Raw genomic sequence first — 12,198 nt, forward strand, 5'->3', positions numbered from 1 at the left:
TCAGCTGAGGCCGATGTCTCTGCGGCTGCAGTTGCAAGTTGTGCTCTTGCAAATCACTCAGCATCCCAGAGTTAGAGAAGTGGGCTTGTGACCAGCTGGTTACTGGATTTAATCTTTAGGCTGGCTGCAAACGTCTGGACAGAAATGTGAAGTAGTAGAATTTTCCACTTCTTCCCCTGCTACTGTTAACATGTCTCGACAAGCCTTTAAGAAATTAGCGTTACTGAAACACTAGATCTGGTAAGAGGGAAACCGTCGAAAGCTGTAGTTGTTGGACGGCCTTGACTATAACTGCGAGCTACTGTATATTTACAGAGGACATGACTAGAAAGGAGCATGCGTGCAGATATAGCAAATTTATGTAAAATTTGTGAAGCAGAGGTGGGCAAACACGAGTTCAGTCTGTGGCACAGACATTTACAATGTGTCAGTTTCAGTCTGAGCTGAAGCATGCACTCATGGCCAATTTATTTTGGTTGTGAAAAAGTTCCTTAGATTTACACTGGTGAAACAACCCTCAGTTATACCTTCAGGTCACAGTCCGTCCTCACTGAGCAGCCACATGCAACATTCACACAGCCAAAGTAAATGGAACAACAACAGCAGAGACTGCTAATGAGAGTGGAAAATGCTTGAGCTTAAATAATGTTCTAATGCCCGAACTGCAAAAACAGGAACCTCTGAAACTCGGAAGAATGAAAGGTTATTTCATGAAATACTGGTGGGGTTTAGCTGTGCATAGTTTTGCATGTTCGTGCCATGTCAGGGTATCACCTACCATACAAGAACAGGGAGGAGGTGTCAGAAATATTATTATTACACTTAATTTACTGGTTATTCAGTTTTAATTTGTTACAAAAACAGAAGTTCAATTTGTATGCCTCAGCCAACCATTCGGGTTCTCACTCATGCCCATGTTTGGTCAGAGTCCCACAATATATGCAGTGAAATTTATCAAAGTGTGTTTGCTTGATGGAAACAACCGTGTATTGTGAGGTCACAGTGACTTCTGATCTCCAGATACAGAGAAGTTCATCCTTGAGACAGACGAACATAGAACCTGAAAACATTACACCTCAAGATATATCAAAAACAAAATTTATACAATGGCCTCAGGAATAGACGTGAAGATTGCTATTAACAGTCCAAACAACCAAAAGTTATTTTTCCATTCAGTGCCATCCCTGAAGCGTGATCATCATGCATATTGACAACAAATGTTTATTTTTGTTTGACTTTTTTTTTTTTTTGCGTTAGACTGTGAAAAGTGAGACCTGCCTTAACTGAAGCTGACGCAGTGCTGAATGAGTGTACGCCAAGAGCTTTTGATCTAACCTGCTTTCATCCACCGTTTGCACATTGAGTGGGAACATTTTCAGCGGGCTGCGGAGGCCTGCGGTTCAACACTTCTGTTGCTGCGGGGGCAGTAAGAGGCAGCTTGTGTCCAGACAGCGGATGAGAAACACACACTGCCTTGTCATGAGGAGATTTAAAAAAAATAAAAAAGCTGTTTTCTGGCCACAAGTATCACGACCTTTACTGCCATAAGCCAAAATGCGTCCACATGGACGAACTAATTCCAGTGCCTTTATGTGCACATTTTTCAATTTCAATGCGTATAAAAATGTGTAGCACGTGACATAAAAAGAAATGCATGCCATACTGACATTTTTCCATCTCTACAAAAGTAGTAGTATTGGCAGGCTGTTTTCTTCTTTCCAAAAGTGACTCATTGTGGTCTTCCAAAGGCATTCCTCTGTTGCCCTCCATTTCCTGAATGCTTTTTTTAAAAGATTGCTAAAAGCAGCTGAATCCTAGTTTTTGTTAGTTTAATTATGTGGAATTTATTGTTTTTCCTCGTAAGATGTTTGTGCCTCAATGAAATCAGGAACAAACAGTTTCATATCAGCTTGAACTTGGTAGTAGAGTAAGCTAATGTGAAACTCTGTTGTGGGCATCTGCCTTTACTTAAACAACCAATGATTCCATTTTATGCACTCCAAGGAGGGCTGTTATTATCAAACAGTGTGTTGTGCAGTATTAAAAACAGAAAGGATAAGGTTCCCCAGCATTTGGATTAAATTATCGAAAATCTTTTTCATGTGTACCAAAACAATCAACCATTACAGATGCACTACTTCATATACTGAAGAAAAACTGAAAGGAACTGGAGTCTGTAATAGCTACAGTGATACTGGGCTGCTGAGCTTTGTTTATACTCCTGCAACTGGTTAACGAGGAGCCTACACTGTTGGGGTTACGGTGTGGAAAGCATTTATACCTGTACACTGGTGTGGTTCTGTAATCCCACCACTAAACTGCAAGGTGACTACTGGTCAGCTTTGTTGAGTTTCACCCTGTACTACACAACAGAACATAGAGAAGACATTTGAGTAGGCAATGTGTAGGATGTGCAATGGAGAACTTGTGCTGTGGCTGTCTGGCTGCTGAGAGCACAAGGAAATGCATTTTGGACCAATCACAGCCATTATGATCTGCGTTGCCATGACACATAGTTAATTCTTTGGGGAGGTGCTCATCAGAGTATGACATAGGGTATGTCATAGAGTACGGCATAGGGTACACCATAGGGTACACCATAGGGTACGTCATAGAGTATGGTGCAGGGTATGGCATAAGGTACGGCGTAGGGTACGGTGCGGGGTCATAACAGCTACACCATAGCAGTAGCATAGAAGTGACAGGCAACTATAAATTTTCGATGTAAGTTTTCGATGGATGTTTCTCAACATGCTGTGGGCAGCAGAAAAGTCCTTCAACAAAAAGTCTTGCCGCTTGAAGCCACCTTGGCAACGCCTTCTGAGCAGTTATTGAGGCTCAACCAGACCCGGCTCACATTTCATTTGTCACAAGTGGATGTAGAGGGCTTTACTTCTACATCCACTGTGTTTCAAGTTTATCGACACCAACTTAATTTTCGGCTATATCCAGAGTGCCACGATGTGACCAATGTCTGGCTCATTGCACTGGATCAGTTGAACGAATGCAATGCTGAATCATGTTATGGAAACCACAAGTCCATGTGCACCTGTTCCACACAGTTTAAACTGTCGTGATCTTCAACTGTGGGCTTGCATCTGTGCAGCAAAATGTTTGGCTTGACGCTTGAGATGATTGTTTTTTCAGAGGAGGGGCGAGATATGTGTCAATCAGCTTCCATCTGTCTGTGGCATTGGAATTGTCCCTTAGATTTCGACTCAGGATACTTAGAGTAGTTTCTCTCCCAGATAATATCCCTGGCTGTACTCCAAATAAGCAGTGATTCAGCCCTATGAACACACTATGTTACTCTTTTGCCACAGTGACCTTAAGTGTCTGGCTATAAGCCCTAAGGCTCTTCCTCCAGGAGATAAAAATATGCTGCCCATTCATTCCTAAGATGACATTACAACTAAGGAGGTGACCTTTTAAAAAAAATGCAGTCTCATAAATGCCACTGGCAAAAGATGAACATATAATTTATATGATGTCAACTACTCCATATATTATTTCACAGTTGTAAAGTGTACAAAGAGTAACCTGAAGTGAATATCGAGTACTGCACTAAACTTTATTTGAACTCCATGGCAGCAAAACCCCTTGTTTAGATTTCAGTGCCTCCCAGGTTTTTACTATGTGCATGGCCTTTTTTAACTTCTCAGGTGTCAAGACGTCATATGCACGTTTTATGATGGGATCTGCAGCCTCTTTCTACACTGCCTGTCTTCTGGTTATGTTCTCTGGTTACCAGCGATCCCCTGGAACGCTAACTGTAAGTGAAACCGTTGACAGCCTGTAATACTGAGTGACAGTTCGGGAAGATGTGGCACCAAAGGTTAGGTGGATTTGCACAGGCACTAATTTTACCCATAGAAGACCGCAGAATGAAGGTATGCGAGGGACTGCACCTGTGTTTGCATCTTAGTCAGAAAAAAAGCGTGCGTGTTTAAGTGTGAAAGCAGATCGAGTCTTTGTCCTCTCACCTCACACACAAACAGCCTTGTGGCTGCAGATAGGGAGAGGGGAGCTTGTAATGTTTTTTATTGAGGTAACAACATCACAAACTGCCCCTCCATGGGACAGAGCCAAGATGTGGCTTGGTGGAGAGTGGCAGCCTCAGCTGCTCTCCTTCATAAAGAGCATCCTCTGGGTATCTAGGTGGCTCGAGGGCCGCCCCCTTTGGGTCTAAGAAAGTGCAGCTGTGATGGAAGCTAAAGTGTTTTTCCTGGCGTACCGTGAACCCTTGTGTGCATTTCACAAACACAAACAAATGCATGCAGTGAGATGTTGTGCAGTTAGGTTATATTTCTGGTATATTTTCACCACAAGTGGGAAATATGAAAACGGTTAACAACCCAGAGACGGACACTTCCTCTTTTTATCTCATCACTTTTATCTGTTTTTAATTAGATCGTCTTAAGCTCAAAGCAGTTTGAGAAGTGTGATGTACGACTGAAAGCCTTTTCTCAGCTTACGATGGGTGGAAATGTTATATGTCAGCTGTTACAAGGGCCGAATCACACCACAACATCTGCTTTATAGTATCTCTGTGGCACAAAGGTCTCAGACTTGCCAACGTGTTGCCATAGTCACCACCTAGAGCTTAATAAGCACAGTCAGGCTTGCCTTGCTATCCCCAGGCTGAAAGAATATCAAACTTAAGACACTATAAAGCAACAGAGGGCAACTGACAAATAGGATCCAGTTCCTTAGTCTCTGAAGTCTTTGAGATGCCACAAGAGGTGTCGTGTGACCTTAGACCTCTACTTAGTTCACTTTCTGGTCATTTATAAGTCATCAGTGGATGTTTGTACAGCCTTACCACCTGCTGTCTCTTCCTGCTGAGTTATGTTACAAATGAAGCCACCATAAATTGAATCACATTAGAGTGAAAAATTTCCTCCACCAGTCAGTCCACTTGCTCTAACACTGCTTGGTAGCTCATACCGGTCATGTATTTGGCTAACATTTTTAGCACAAGGTTTTTCCAAATCCCCCGGGTACTGATTTATCAAAACCGCATACATGGAAACCTTGGTCCCCCCACCAACAATCCCCCACTTGACGCAGACTGCTCTTAGCTGTAACTCCAACTGACCCAGCTGCTGGGTTGCGTGTTCAAGTAATACGCACAGAGTGGGTTCTTCTTTTATGAGGACGCTGGGCTGTGCTGCATCATATGGGTAGTCTATTTAGGTCTGGGCTACTGACATTAACTCTAAGTAGGGGATTAAGAACCAAACTTAGTATAAGAAAAAAAAAGAGGCCCTGCTGGGGAAGCTGACAAGAGATAGGAGTGTGGCCATACTTTAGTTTTTCATTCTGTATGCACTTAAGATCTGCTTAAGAGAAAGACAGAAGAGAAAATGCTCTGATATGAACTGATCCGAAGCCAGAAGGTTTTAGTTCCAGGAACCAAAGCTATATTAAAAAAAAAAGAGATGAAACACATTACTGGACTGTATTCTCAGCTATTGGAACTAAAATTTAAACATGCACAAGATGTTCAGAAGGTGTCTTCCAATTCTTCCTTTTATACTGTCTGTGAAGGTTCTCAGTCATCCAGGTCATGGTAAATCCAAAAAAGGCAACTGGGCTTGTAGAGTGTTTTTAAGAAGACGTTTCACCACTCATCCGAGTAGCTTCTTCAGTTCTAGGGGTCTGGTGGGAAGTTTGAGGTTTAAATAGGAAACTTGCTTGTTATGTAAACAACCAGAAACCGGCGCAGCTAATTTCCGGCTGGGTACTTACCTGCCGTTGAGGGGGGGACTGTCTTGTCCTTGTCCTCTTTCCCTATGAATGGTGCTCTAACGACCCTTGTCCGTCAGAGGCTCCAGTGTCAAGGTGTGAATGGGGTTGAAACTTCTTGGGGACAGAACTTAAAACTGTATTGTAAATAAATGGCAGATTAAATCTCAGTCCACCTCCTCTGTTTAGAGAAGGTTTTTCCAGTCTGACATAGATGGCTTCCTTTACTCCTCTTTCAAACCATCGGTCTTCTCTGACCAACATTTGGACGTTGTTATCTTCAAAGGAGCGTCCTTTGTCCCTCAGGTGTAGGTGGACCACTGAATCGTTTCCTGATGAGCTGGTTCTCCTGTGTTGGTACATGCGTTTATGGATGGGTTGTTTGGTTTCCCAAATGTATAAGTCTGTACACTCCTCACTGCACTGAACAGCATACACCACATTACTCTGTTTTTGCCAGGGTGTTTTGTCTTTAGGGTGGACCAATCTTTGCCAAAGTATATTCCCTGGTTTGAAATAAACTGGAATGCGGTGTTTCCTGAAAATTCTCCTGAGTTTTTCCGTTATCCCAGCCACATAGGGGACGACGATGTTCTTCCTTTTGTTGTACTCCTCCTCTCAGTCCTTTTTGGGATATCTTTTTGAGCCTTTGACAAAGGCTCAGTTGCGATATCCCCATGTCTTGAGTGTTCGTTTGATGTGTTTCTGTTCCTTCTCCTTGCCATCCAGTCATGTGGGTACAGTCTGTACTCGGTGCTAAAGAGTTCTGATGACCCCTGGTTTGTGTTCCAGGGGGTGGTGGGAATCAAATAATAAGTGCTGATCAGTGTGAGTGGGTTTCCTATATACTTCAGTGTTGAGGCTTCGGTCTTCTTCCACATGCAGCAGACAGTCCAAGAAGGCCAAACTACCTCTGCTGATGTCCTCCCGAGTGAACTTGATGTTGCTGTCCACTGCATTGATGTGCTGTGTGAAAGATTTCACCTCCTGTGTCTTGATTTTGACCCAAGTGTCGTCCACGTACCTGAACCAGTGGGTCAGGGTTGTTCCCATGAAGGGGTTCACGGCTCTGGTCTCTACTTCCTCCATGTAGAGATTGTCCACGATTGGTGACACTGGTGACCCCATCGCACAGCCGTGGTTTTCCCTGTAGAATCCTCCATGAAATTGGAAATAGGTGGTCGTCAGACACAGACTGAGCAACACACAGAGTTGGTCTGGGGTGAGGATGGTTCTACCTGCCAAGGTGTCATCCTTTTGTAGTCTTTCCCATACTACTTTCGTGGCTTCTCTGTCGGAGACAATAAGCAAGTTTCAGGTGGAGTTTCCTATTGAAACCTCAAACTTCCCACCAGTCCCCTAGAACTGAAGAAGCTACTCGGATGAGTGGAGAAACGTCTTCTCAAAAAAAGTCCAGTTGACTTTTTCAAACCTTTTTTGGATGTTCCTTTCTTACTGTGTGATGGGTAGCTGAGAGAAAAAAAAAAGCTCACCATAGGAAAGTTGAATAAATCTAAAATATTTTCACTTCATCTGTGGCTGATGTTGTAATCATAAACATCTAATAATTCATGATGGTGGCACTGATCATGCACTTTAGTCCAGAGAAAGAAATAAATAAGTGAGCGTAAATCCCAGTGAGAATTAGCTTTGGAGTTGAGTCTTAGGGGCCGTCCACACAGAAACGCTTTTTGGTGTAAACGCACATGTTTTGCATCGTTTTGGCCGATCGTCCACACGAATCCTGTAAACGCATAGCCCTAAAACGCACTTTTTTGAAACCGGGTCCCAGGGTGGAAAAATTCGAAAACGCACCTCTTCGTTTCTGTGTGGACGGCGAAAAACGGAGAGAAACGCATACGATGATGTCATCGCCACCATCGCCACACCCCTCGAGCAGCCTTCCACCTCTTATATCCCGCGAGACGTCTCATAACAACATCAACAACAATGGCGGACTAAATGCTCGTGTTCCTGCTGGAGAAGATATTGAGCCTATTATGGTTACTAGGGCAAAATATCATTTCTCCTTGAGTTTGGTTTCTTCTAAAGCCGATTTGTAAACAGTGCTCAAGCTTTACGCGCATGCTCCGCCTCTTCCGCTCCGTTTTTGGTGAATTTCTGAAACTGAAACAGCGCCACCTATAGGCCTGGAATATGAAGTAGCGTTTTCAGTCTGTTGAAACGGATCTGTGTGGACGCGGATATTCTTGAAACGATGCCAGGGAAAACAGAGAGGGAAAAGATCGTTTTCGTACGTGTGGACGTGGCCTTAGTTTGGATCCCATTCCTGACATGTGCTTCTATTGCAAAAGGTGTCTTTGAATCACACAGGCATCTTTGTTCCAAAACATATTTTTTAGGTTCTGGTGTTTGTTTGAGATTAGTAGCTTGATTTTGATTCAGTAAAAACAAAAGCAGATGCCTAATTTAGAACTTGACTTGATCCAATTTAATCTTACTGGATTTCACCAGTATGACACCCTCTATATTTTTGAACATCACATATTATACATATTGGTGATTATACAATAGGGCTTAGACATGACGTTTGGCATTTAGAGTAATTAATTAGAATCTTAAGGGAACAAAGGAAAACTAACCAAAGTTGGGGACAGACAGCCCTTGTAATTTTAGCTTGTACTTGTAAATCTGTCCAGCTTTTTTTTATGACTATTTCTCTACTAATCACATCAGGCTCTTGCTCATAATCAGAACTCTCATTAAACCCCCCGAGCCATCAGATTCATCTTGGGTTCTCACTTTTCTTGCCTATTGCTGACACAGGGTCTGATGGGGATCGGTGGGATTTAAGCATTGCAGAAACCTCTAGAAGGTGATAATAGGTTCTGGACAGGGGTCATGGAACCCTCAGGAGGCACGGGCAGCTGTCTTGCCTACGTGTTCATCTTCTCAGGCTCAGCTGGGTCGGCCGTGTTGACAACAAAGAGGACAACAGCAGTATCCATCTTATGGAGAGGTGTCGGATGACTCTGGGTTTGCAGTGACGGTAGAGGACAGTGCAGATGGTGGCGGCATAGCGCGTGTCTTTACACTTTCTGGCCAAATGTGATCATTTAAAGGGTGGGAAAGCAGGATTGGAAAGGACGCACTGAAATGAACCGGGCATTAAACTCCAAAATATAATGATCGTAAACACTTGTAGTACTTGACAGCGATATTAGCGCTGAAGGATTTACAGCCTTCTATTCCGTTAACTGATTTTCCTCTGTCACACATTGTACATTGGCAGATGATCGTGCTGCATCATCAGCCAACTGCTGTACATTTGTTGTATTTATTATGATTTTATTTCCTCTAGTGTCTCCATGTTGACGCACTTCTACTCAGAGTCAAGAGTTTTTTTTAATCCACTGCATTAATATGACAGCTGTAGAAACGCCTCCACCAGCTATAACCTTACAGAGACTTATAAATTCATCAGCAGTATCAGTTTAGAGGTGGGTTAAATATACAGAAACATATCAGTCACTGAGGTCATTTTTATGCTACAGACAACTCATATTTAGATCATTTAAGTACCTCTTGCTGTTATTATTTCTTTACTTTACATAAGTAGGATTTTGTAGAACTGGGTACTTCTTTTATTGTATCAGTATTCCAGTATCAAATTCTTCTGTGCATCCAAAAAAAAAGAAAAAAGAAAAAAAGAACAAAAATCTGTTTGGCAACCTCCTCTTGACTGACACTGACATATTTACAGTATATTTTGCTCGCATCTCCTAACTCAAAGAAAGCATTTCTCCTTTTCTTTTCAAGTTGACCTTTGGAGAATGTGGTTAAAAATCAATGCTTTATCAAAGGTGAAACGAGGTAGAAATTCCAGTGTTGTAAGTTGGCGAAACTGAGCGGACAGTGAACTCGAAAACACTGTGTGATTTAACACAGACTCATTCTGCTGAGTCATAATGAACAGATGTGTTCTCACAAGCTATAGTGTTTTACCAACACGGAGTGGATAAGACCTGGTTGTTTGAATGTGCTATTGTTAAAGACAATAGAAGCTTTATTTTGAAGTGATTAATTAATTAATTCAAGAAATTTCTACCACAATGCCCTACAGATGAATTGTACTGACTGAATGTACTGTATTCAGCCAGCAACAGAATTAATAAGATGAATTTGGCTCTTCTCAAGAGGTAACCACAACCAGATGGGTTATATCAAAGTAATGTTATGCAAAAGCACTGGCAAAGAAAGCCTGACAACCAGTTGTTTGTTTCTGGCCGTTTTTGTCTGCCTAAAACTACTTTGGAGATTTAAAACATTTGCAAAAATCTATCTATACAAAATACTATATGGATATTTGATGATTTACTTCACACTACTCACAGTATGCAGTAAGAAAAAGCTCCAGTGTAGCGAAACATACAATGAAATCAAGTCATTTCTTATTTGCCGTCTCTATAAACGCCAAAGTAACATATGGCTCCTGGCCTTCCACAGAACATCTCCCATGGGAGATTTTAACTAGAGTTATCAGGAGTAATGTTGAAGCTGTGTGTGTTCAGGCGTGTCAGCAAGGAGACGGACAGCTTCAACAGGTGGGGAGGATATGAAGTAGGGAGGGTTTGTGAACTCTTTCATCCAGGCACAGAGGGAGAAAGTGGTGTCAGAGGGATTGCCCAAAATAGACTTACTGGTGTCTGGACAGTGGTGATATGATGCAGAGCTGGCGAGAGAGATGGATGGGAAGGGGCCACAGGGCATACTGTAGGTGCTAAAGCGGGGCCATCCTGGGGCCAACTCTAAGCAAAGACAATGTCAAGGTTACACACGGGAGGGGAATGCTTTTTGAAAGTTTTGCCTTCTGCTTGTGCCAATGTAATTGTAATATAAAGTGTTTTATACTTATTTGTGGCACTACCCTCGATCTAAAATGGAACTGGAGATGTTTGTACCAAAGTTTACGGCAGTCTATTCAGTGGTTCCTGAAAATTTTCACTTAAAACAACAAAAGTTGTCTTCATGGTGGTTTTACAGGCAAAGTTTAAGGGATCACCAAAACCAGGGGGATCCATCCTCTGGGAAACGTAAATGTCTGGACACTGCTAAGCCAAGAAACACACAGCTACAATGGCTCCAAAATCACAGACAATACCTAGTCCCAATTTCTGCCACATTTTTAATACTAAATTATTAATGTAAGGCCATTGTTTTGAACAGTTGCAGAATCAAATAATTGTAATTATTACACCAACGTTGTATTAATTGTAATGATGTCAAAATTTGTGTCTTTTTTCCAGGAGAAGGGTGATTGAAGAGTTCGTGGTCTAAGGTAGAAACAGCCATTTATAGCTTATCCCTCTACCTTAGGCTGCAAAATGATCAGTCAGCCCTTGGAAGTACTTTGTTATATTGCACACCCAGAACCAGTGTAAGACATAGCATACAGCCTATTCACTGGTGTTTAGAGTCTCTGCGATTTAAAACCCTTTTAATTTCTGACATCACAAACTTAACAAAAAAAAAAAAAAAACACACTTCCTGTCTAATCATTCCTGTGTCATTCAACCATACCTCCCCACTAACACTTTGACTACATTAATAAACGTGGGTATTGTACTGTTTCAGTTTCGGGGAAGGCATATTTTGAATGTAGTCAAATGAGCAGGATGTATCAGTGGTTTGTGCACACTGTGGTATTTTTGCTTGATTGCCTTTCAAATGCAAATATACACTTATTTAGTTTGACACAACACATTAAGTTCAACCTGGAAGGGCAAGGGAATGTATGATAAGCTTCTGGAACTTAACATTTCTTTGTACAGCTCTTAAGAATATTATCACCTTGTAAATGCTGTCTGGTCTACGTCAAGATATATGAAGATTATAAAGACATCAAAGGTCCAAATCCAGGAAATATCTTCAATTTCTATCCCCAAGAGTACATTGTTTTTGCAGGCTACAGTACGTCTAGATAGAAAAGCCAGCTGGTATTTTATGATTTACTGTCAATGTTAGGTTGGATGCATGAACTAAGACATCCCCTTATATTTTCTTCCCATTATGCAGACAAGTAAGAATAATTTTGCTCCCAGCAGGACTGTGAAAAGGCTAGTGTCTTTGTGGTCGACACTTCTGTTAGCTACTGTCTGCTGCAGCTAAAAAAGACTAATAGTTATTTTTATGGAGCAGCTGGAGGGATTCTATCCCCTGGTCTGGTAGGAATATAGAACACATTGACATTGAGAATACGCCAAAGAAAACAAAAGATAAGGGATCATACAATTGTGCCTTACGTGAGTCCCTTGCCAGCAACCCCCCCCCCCCCCCCCCCCCCCTTAAAATACAGCTGTGTCATGTACAAGAACATGTCTGATGTCTGGCAAATTAATAAACTAATCATCTAATATATCTTCGTCCACAGAGCAAGTATTAGTGGAACCATGCATGTGCACCACCGGTGTCTGCAAATTAGATACTTCC

The sequence above is a fragment of the Chelon labrosus genome (genome assembly GCF_963514085.1).
Source record: "Chelon labrosus genome assembly, chromosome: 12".
In the NCBI taxonomy this organism is placed as follows: domain Eukaryota; kingdom Metazoa; phylum Chordata; class Actinopteri; order Mugiliformes; family Mugilidae; genus Chelon; species Chelon labrosus.